Source organism: Onychomys torridus, chromosome X (genome assembly GCF_903995425.1).
Source record: "Onychomys torridus chromosome X, mOncTor1.1, whole genome shotgun sequence".
NCBI lineage: Eukaryota > Metazoa > Chordata > Mammalia > Rodentia > Cricetidae > Onychomys > Onychomys torridus.
In genome coordinates this window covers 33578170-33586311 of record NC_050466.1, presented here as the reverse complement: position 1 = coordinate 33586311, position 8142 = coordinate 33578170, and positions in this window count along the sequence as shown.

The window sequence follows — 8142 nt, the reverse complement described above, 5'->3', positions numbered from 1 at the left end:
TTTAAAAATGTTTCTCATGCCTAATTCCTAAGTGACTATTGGGAGTTAACAGTTGTCAGGAGGTGGGGCAGTGGTGGCTCATGCCTTTAATCCCAGAACTCGGGAGGCAGAGCCAGGTGGATCTCTGTGAGCTCGAGGCCAGCCTGGGCTACAGAGTGAGTTCCAGGAAAGGCACCAAAACTACCCTGTCTTGAAAAACCAAAAGATAAAAAAGTTCCCCATGTTGTGGTGACCCCCCCACAACCATAAAATTATTTTTGTTGCTACTTTATAACTGTAAATTTGCTGCTTTACTTGGTTGGAATGTAAATGTCTGTGTTTTGGGATGGTCTTAGGTGACCCCTGTGAAATAGTTGTTTGAACTCTAAAGGGATCATGACCCACAGCATGAGATCCAATGGCCTAGATGGTAACACTGCAGCTCCTATGTCTAGTAACAACACTTGCTGAGATTTACATCCGAGATTTGTCTGCCATGTTGTTTTTCTCTTAAACATTAGTAAAATTGTCCTTGAGCTTAAAAAGTGGTTGTGATTTTAAATTGATCCAATTATCGAATTCTATCACCAAGGCAAACAGATTCCTAGGAATCAGACTGGCCCTTTTACTCGAGTTACATCTGTCTGGAAGCCAGCAGATAAGAAAGCACTCCATTTTCCGAACTGGTTAACTTGAACAGGATTGTAAGCTGCAAATACATAAAAGCTTCTGAATTAACAAGCTTTCACATTCTTCCTTCAAGTCATGTAGCTCAGGCTTTCTATGCAAATCATAGGACACATAATTAAAAGATAGCAAAGCTTACCTGTTAAACAAAAATGGGGAAAAAAAGTGTAAAAATACACTTTTGTGATACAAACTAATCATTCCACTTTTTCTGGAAAAATCATCCAAACATGAAAGTGAGGCAAAAGTTGGTTTCATGATCATTTAATAACTGGGCAGTGAGTCTAACAATCCCACCTAGGACTAGAAGTTAACTTGTAGCCAGGCATAGTGGCCCACGCCTTTAATCTGAGCACTCAGGAGGCAGAGGCAGGCAGATCTCCTGAGATCTAGGCCATCCTGGTCTACAGAGTGAGTTCCAGGGCAGCCAGGGCTGTTACACAGAGAAACCCTGTCTCCAGGGGGAAAAAAGCAAAAAACAAAAAAACAAAAAAACACCCAAAACACACACACACACACACACACACACACACACACACACACACACGTTAATTTGTGTTGAGCCTGGAAGAATAGGCCTGTAATCTCACTGGATCCGGGGAATGAGGGAATATCACAAGTTCAAGGCTAATCTGGACTACTTAATGAGACTTTGTCTCAAAAAAGTAAAAAAAAAAAAAAAAAAAGGATTAGGGATATATAGGTCAGCAATAGAGTTCTTGCCTAGCACGTGAAAGGCCCCAAGGTTCAATCTCAAGTGTGACAAGAACACCTAAAATTTCATTTGTACAAGTATTATAAGAAGTGATATTTGTGGACATCTAAAAGGTTCATAGCTTAAAAAAATATTGCATTCATTTCCCCCCACACTCCCCCCCCCCCCCGCGCCAGAGATTTTCAATGCTTTTTGAACTAGTTCTGTTTTTCTGGTGGCATAGCATTGCATACCTGTAGTCTGAACTACTCAGGAGGTTGAGATGTTAGTACTCAGATCTGCCCCTTGGGGACCTGGACAATAAGCAGGCAATCCCTTGGCCTGCTCAGGGTCCTGACAACGTCATCCGGCATAGCCCTAGCCCGTTTGCGTGGTGCAGCATGCTTGCAGTCCTCTCATAAAAGGCGGAGCCCTGCCTGCCTTCTTGTTCTTCTCTCCTCAGCCCCTGCCTGGTCTCTGGCTCTGGTTCTGGCTCTGGCTCTCACTCTTGCCTCTACCGCCTCCCGCCCCCCCCCCCCGCCACGAGGCCACTCTGTGCCCCCTTTCCCTCTCCCCTCTCCTTTGCCCCCCCCCCCCCAACTAATAAAACTCTCCATATGAGTGCTGTCTTCATAGTGTATCTCTTCCTCAGCCACACTGGGGCCCCTCCCCCACTCCAACCGGCCAAGAGGCGCCCTTAGGAATTTGAAGATTGCCTGAGCAACATAGTGAGACACTGTCTCAAAAAAAAAAAAAAAAAAAATCATGGTTTGTAACAAATTGAAACTTGCACCTTCAAACCTCTCTACCAGGATTGTCCTGGAACTCAAGGTTTCAGGTCACTAAATCACTCAATACCACATTGCCCTCTTTCTGAGCTTGAATCTCACATACTAAAATCCTTGTGTGTGCCATAAACTCCATGTTACTTTATCTTGATTGTAAGCTTCACCTCAGTATTGTGCCCAACCACTAAAAATTTTTTAAAAGAAGAGAAAAGTTAATTCATTTTTTTCTCATACCTGTTAGACTTACCTCCTTTTTATCAGTATGTTTCTTGCTTTGATAGTAACATCAGAGGTAGATTTGGGTGTAGGAGGAGTATAAGAGACCACCAAGACAGAAATGAGGGAAAAACAAACAAAAACAATAACCCAAAGTGGCAGGGCACGGTGGTGCACACATCACTTGGGATCCAGAGGCAAGTGGATCTTTGTGAGTCCAAGGCCAGGCTGGTCCTACATAGAGCAGCGGTTCTTCCTAATGTTGCTACCCTTCAACACAGTTCCACACGTTGTGCTGACCCCCAACCATAAAACTATTTTCATTGCTACTTCATAACTGTAATTTTGCTACTGTTATAAACTGTAATGTAAATATATGTGCTTTCAGATGTATTTAGGCAATGCCGTAAAAGGGTCATTTGATCCCCAAAGAGGTTATGACCCACAGGTTGAGAATTACTGCCACAGAGAGTTCCAGGCTATTGAGGACTACATAGTGAGATCTTGTTTTAAAAAAGTAAAACCAGCCAGATGATAGTGTTGCATGCCTTTGATACCAGCACTTGGGAAGCAGAGGCAGGCAACTGTGAGTTCAATGCCAGCCTGGTCTACAGAGTGAGTTCCAGGACAGCCAAGGCTATACAGAGAAACCCTGTCTTAAAAAATCAAAAATAAAACCAATGAGTTATAATAATAATCCACTCCTGGAACTCTACCCTTATAACCTCTTCTTAAGGTAATTACCTCTCAAAAGTCAAATCTACAAAAGCACTTTGGGCATAAGAGTTTTAATAAGAATTTGAAGTGAGTGTAAAAACATATTCAGTCCACAGCAATTTTACACACACTGTGGTGTCCTGAATGAGAATGACCCGTATAGGATCATATATCTGAATGCTAGGTCCCTAGTTTGTGGAACTGTTTGGGACAGATTAGGAAGACATACCTTTGTATTGCTGGAGGTAGGCTTTGAGGTTTCAAAAGATCATGACCTTCCAGTTAGCTCTCTGCCTTATATTTGTGACTAAGATAGAAGCTTTCAGTTACTGCTCTAGTACTATGTCTGCCTGATTGCTACCAGCTCTATTCCCCACCACATGAGGGTCTTTGATTCTGTCTCTGAAACTGTAAACGTAAATAAACTCTTTTAAAAGTTGTCTTGGTCATAGTGTTTTATTACAGCCTGAGAAACGTAACTAAACACACACACACACACACACACACACACACACACACACACACACACACTGAGACCCTGTCCAAAAATGGTAACATTTTCATTTTTATTTTATGTACACGATGTTTTACACACACCACATGCACGCAGTGCACATGGTGGGCAGTGGAGAATGTCAGATTGCCAGGGTCTGCAGTAACAGATGGGTGTAGACTGCCATGTGGGTGCTGAGAATTGAACCTGGGTCCTGTGGAAAGGTAGCCAGTGCTCTTAACTGCTGAGCCATCTCTCCAACCCCAATAAATAATTTTTTATAAATTACTCAGTATATAATATGTTGTACAAAATGAACTGAGGCAAATATCAAATACACTATTCATTCTTCAATCACATCACATATTTTAGGAAGTCTCCAAAACTTATAGTGAAAAATTAATTACACCTCTTAACCTCACACAGAATGTTGTCCTATAAACCCACTTTTGAACCATTGGAGTCAGGATATTGAGCTTTATTAAGCAACTATTGAGAGTGCATGCTTCTTAAAGCACTATATGACTAAGGGTTAAGCTGTACCTGTACCATGGGGAATGAATTTCTTTTGCCTGACACAGAAGTTTACTTTTTTTTTGAGCTGAGGATTGAACTCAGGGCCTTGCTTACTAGGCAAGCGCTCTACCACTGAGCTAAATCTCCAACCCAAGTTTACTTTTATTAATGAGATAATTACCTTTCATTTTTGTGAGGCAAGGTCTCAACTTGTAGCGCAGGCTGGCTTGGATCTCACTATAAAGCTTAGGCTGTCCTCAAAATGACAGTTTTTCTCTGCACATGAGCCAACATACCTGGCTTTTAATTTTTTTTTTTTTTTTACACACAATGTGTTCTTGTCATATTCTTACCACTCACCAGCTCCTTCCAGATCGGTCCTATCTCCTTACCAATTGCTTCTGGCCATGAGCCTGCTCTGGAGTGTGGTTGATACACCTAGTGATGCTGCTTTGGAGCATAATTGATTTGGAAATAGGTACTTGGTTAGGAATGGGATTTTGTGTACACGTCCTCTTCTCTTTGGTGGGATTTTTGTCTGGTCTGAACTTGTGCAGATGTTATGCACCCTTATTTTAATTTTTTAGTCTAACTCTATAGTGCAAGTTAACCTCCAACTTGTCATACTTGTACATTAGCCTCTTAAGTGCTGGAACTAAAGATGTATGATACCATGTCTACCTCAGGAAATATATATCTTCACCATCCTGCAGATTATCAACCAGTTTTGGGGCTAAATTCACAAACCCATTATGTATTTTCCCCTTTGCCTATACAATCAGGATTCTATAAATGCTTTTTTAAAAGATTGATTTTTCTGTTAGTTCCCTGAGTAATGTGTTAAATAACATTGATATACATTCACCAACAAGTGTAGTATTTATGGTTAATACTAATTAAATAATTTGATTTTAATATTTTTGGAAATCAGGAGTCTTTTATAAGAAGCCTCCTGGATCATACTAGTTACATGGCTATAGACTGATATGATGTAAAGATTTACTATGTGGTTTCAAGCAGGATAACAAAAGGATTTTATAGAGGTTAATATAAGTCAGTGAATAGCAGACCACACACATACCTCTTGAACAAGGAAGGGATCATCAGCAGACACCTGCAGGGGTGGGAGTGTGGGGGTGGGGACAGTAAGATGCTATATCAAGGAAGACTCAATTTCTTTTTAAACAGCGTCTGACATTTATTGAAAGTAAGGAAGAGGCTTTTGGACAAGTAGAGCAGACGAGCTGGAAAGAGCACAGGGGTTACTGTGTTGAACAAAGGCACACACACCAGAGAGACAGCTGCAAATTCAGAAAGAAAACTGGATTCTCGGGAAAATGAACTGGTCCACTTGACAAAATGAGAGACAAAAGATCTCTGGGAGCAGGGAGGGAAAGGGTCCCGCTGAAGGATAATCAATGTCCACGGGTCATGGGCAGCTCAGGTACCTCCCAGGTGAGTCCAGATCAGTTCAGGGCAGCAGTCAGTCCACGTCCACAGATGGTGGGTGCAGGGGCTTGAAATGGCAGCGGCAGGGCAGGCCTTGTGAGCAGATGGGTGCAGTCTATCCACCGGGCAGGAGGCAGCGGACAGCGTCTGGAGACGGGCGATCTGTCCGTTATGTGACAGGGGCCCATCTTGATGGCAGCTGGAGCCCAGGACAGTGTCCAAATATGTCCGGAAGGGGCTGAGCTGTCAGCACTGGGAGGCCTTGTGCTCTCCGGAGCCAGGCCCTACAGCGACAGCAGCGGGAGCCTGGAGAGCTATTCTTGGAACAAAGGCAAGGAGGACATAGGAGGGGACAGGGGCGCGCATGCGAGATCTCGGGAGGGGGGGGGGGGGGATTCGGGGAAGGAGGGAGGCGCGGTGGGAGGGCGCCCAGGCGACCCTGGCTGCAGCGACGCTAGCTTGGCAGCAGCCCACCCTCGCGGAGCCCCCGCCCCAGGCCTGGGGAGCTGGCGGCCTAGAAGTCCTAATTCTCCTTCTCTTCCTCCTCCTTCTCCTCCTTCTCCTCCCCCTCCTCCTTCTTCTCCTCCTCCTCCTTTTCCTCCTTCTTCTCCTCCTCCTTCTCCTCCGTTTTCTCCTCCGTTTTCTCCTCCTCCTTCTCCTCCGTCTTCTCCTCCTCCTCCTTCTCCTTCTTCTCCTCCTCCTCCTTCTTCTTCTTCTCCTCCTCCTCCTTCTTCTTCTCCTCCGCCTCCTTCCTCTCATCCTCCTCAAAATCCCACCCGTCGTCTATCCACCCGAACACACGCTTCATCTCAGCCAGGAAGCCTCTGTAATCGGATAGCAGGGGGTTTTTCTGCTCGATGTAGGGGAGCACCCACTGCAGGGCCCGGCCCTTGAGGCGGGTGATGAGGAACGTCACCTTGCGCTCGTCGCAGTCGAAGATCTTGTCGTCCACCAACATGTAGGCGCCCGTCTGCACGATGAACTCCGGGAGGCGGTCGGTGTCGCCATCAAACAGCTCGGGAAACGGGATGGGGTTCAAGGGACGAGGCCTGTCACGCAGCAGGGTGGGCCAGGCTATGAGGGCCTTTGTCCACTTCACACGGCGTTCCATGGCGCTGCGCTCGCTCTGCTGGGCTCGTCGCGGGGTGGCCGGGCTCTGTACAGGGCCGCCGGTCTCGTCGGCTGGGCTTCAGAGGCTCGGCTGAGCGCAGAGGCTGTCAGTGCCTAGGCGTCGCCGGAAGTGCGTGTGAGCGGAGGCGGGCTCTAGGTCTCAGGAAGGGGAGGAACGTGTGGGCGGGACATGTGCTGACTTTAGAGCTAGTGTGATCTTATGTTACACTGCTATGTGGCTATATGCTTAACTCAGGCGCTGGCCCTGGAAAATCACTGGCAGGGTTATAGTGGAGTATAGTGACGTCTGCTCAAGGCTTTCACCAAGAGGCTGTGGGGCGAGTGTAGTAGCTCATTTCAGTAATCCCAGTATTTCAGAGGTTGAGGAAGGAAGATTGCCATGACTTTAAGGTCACTCTGCCTACAGACTAAAACCCTTGTCTCAAAAAAGCAAAATTGCTGGGGCTATAGCTCAAATGGCTTGCCTGGCATGCTGGAGGCTCTGAGTTCATTCTCAGGTAGCTTGCTTTTTGGGTGTGTGTGGGAGATCACAGGCTGGCCATAGTTTCCCTGGGAAACAGACTATGAAGTTTGTATTGAGGTCACAACTGGATGTACTGTGTTGGAGAGCATGCATATATTCTGAAATTGAATTTAGTCTAATGTATGTATTCCCATCTCATATCATTTCCTCTTATGGGTTCCTTCAAAGATCCTGGCCCTAGATGCACTGGTTTTAGAAAAATTCATCAACCGTTTTGTAACATGTTCTTGCATATACCTTAATCTGGTGATGCCTTTTCATTAAAATTGCTTACTTTTACTTGGCACATCACAGAAAAGATATGTTTCTGTGTGCTGTATCAATGTATTCCTGGTATCTATTGTTTTTTTCATTTATTTTTGAAATAGGGTCTTTCCTTATCTCCCAGGCCAGCCTTGAACTTTTAGCAGTCCTCCTGCCTCACCACACAAATTCTGGGATTACAGGTGTGAGTTACCATGCCCAGATTTGGTATGGCTTCTACCAAAGTAAAACAATATTGGGATGGATGTTCCATTCTGGAGCCTTAAAGGATAATTGCTTCCCTATTCTTTCTGATATTGCCAGAATCAGTTCATTATGGTTTCATAATTGAGGTCTTTTTCTTGCTTTATAAGTTATACTCGTTCCCAGGCTCTAGAAGATTATAACATACTTCCATAGCCTTCTAATATTATGAGTTTTTGTAATTAGGTAGTCCAGGATTACCTAGTTTTAAATCCATCTGATCTGTACCTATAGTTCTGCAACCTTAATTCCCACTAGCTTTATCTGTTCAGGTTCTTAGGACACAGGTTCTTTGCACTCTGGTGCAAAGGAAGTTTGCCAATGCTCTTTTAATAAATACAATTATTTCTTACTGATCTTTCCTTGATAAATTAAACTTGTACCAGGCATTATGGTTTTTACCTGAAACTCCACTAACAAGAAACTCCTGCAACACAACAAC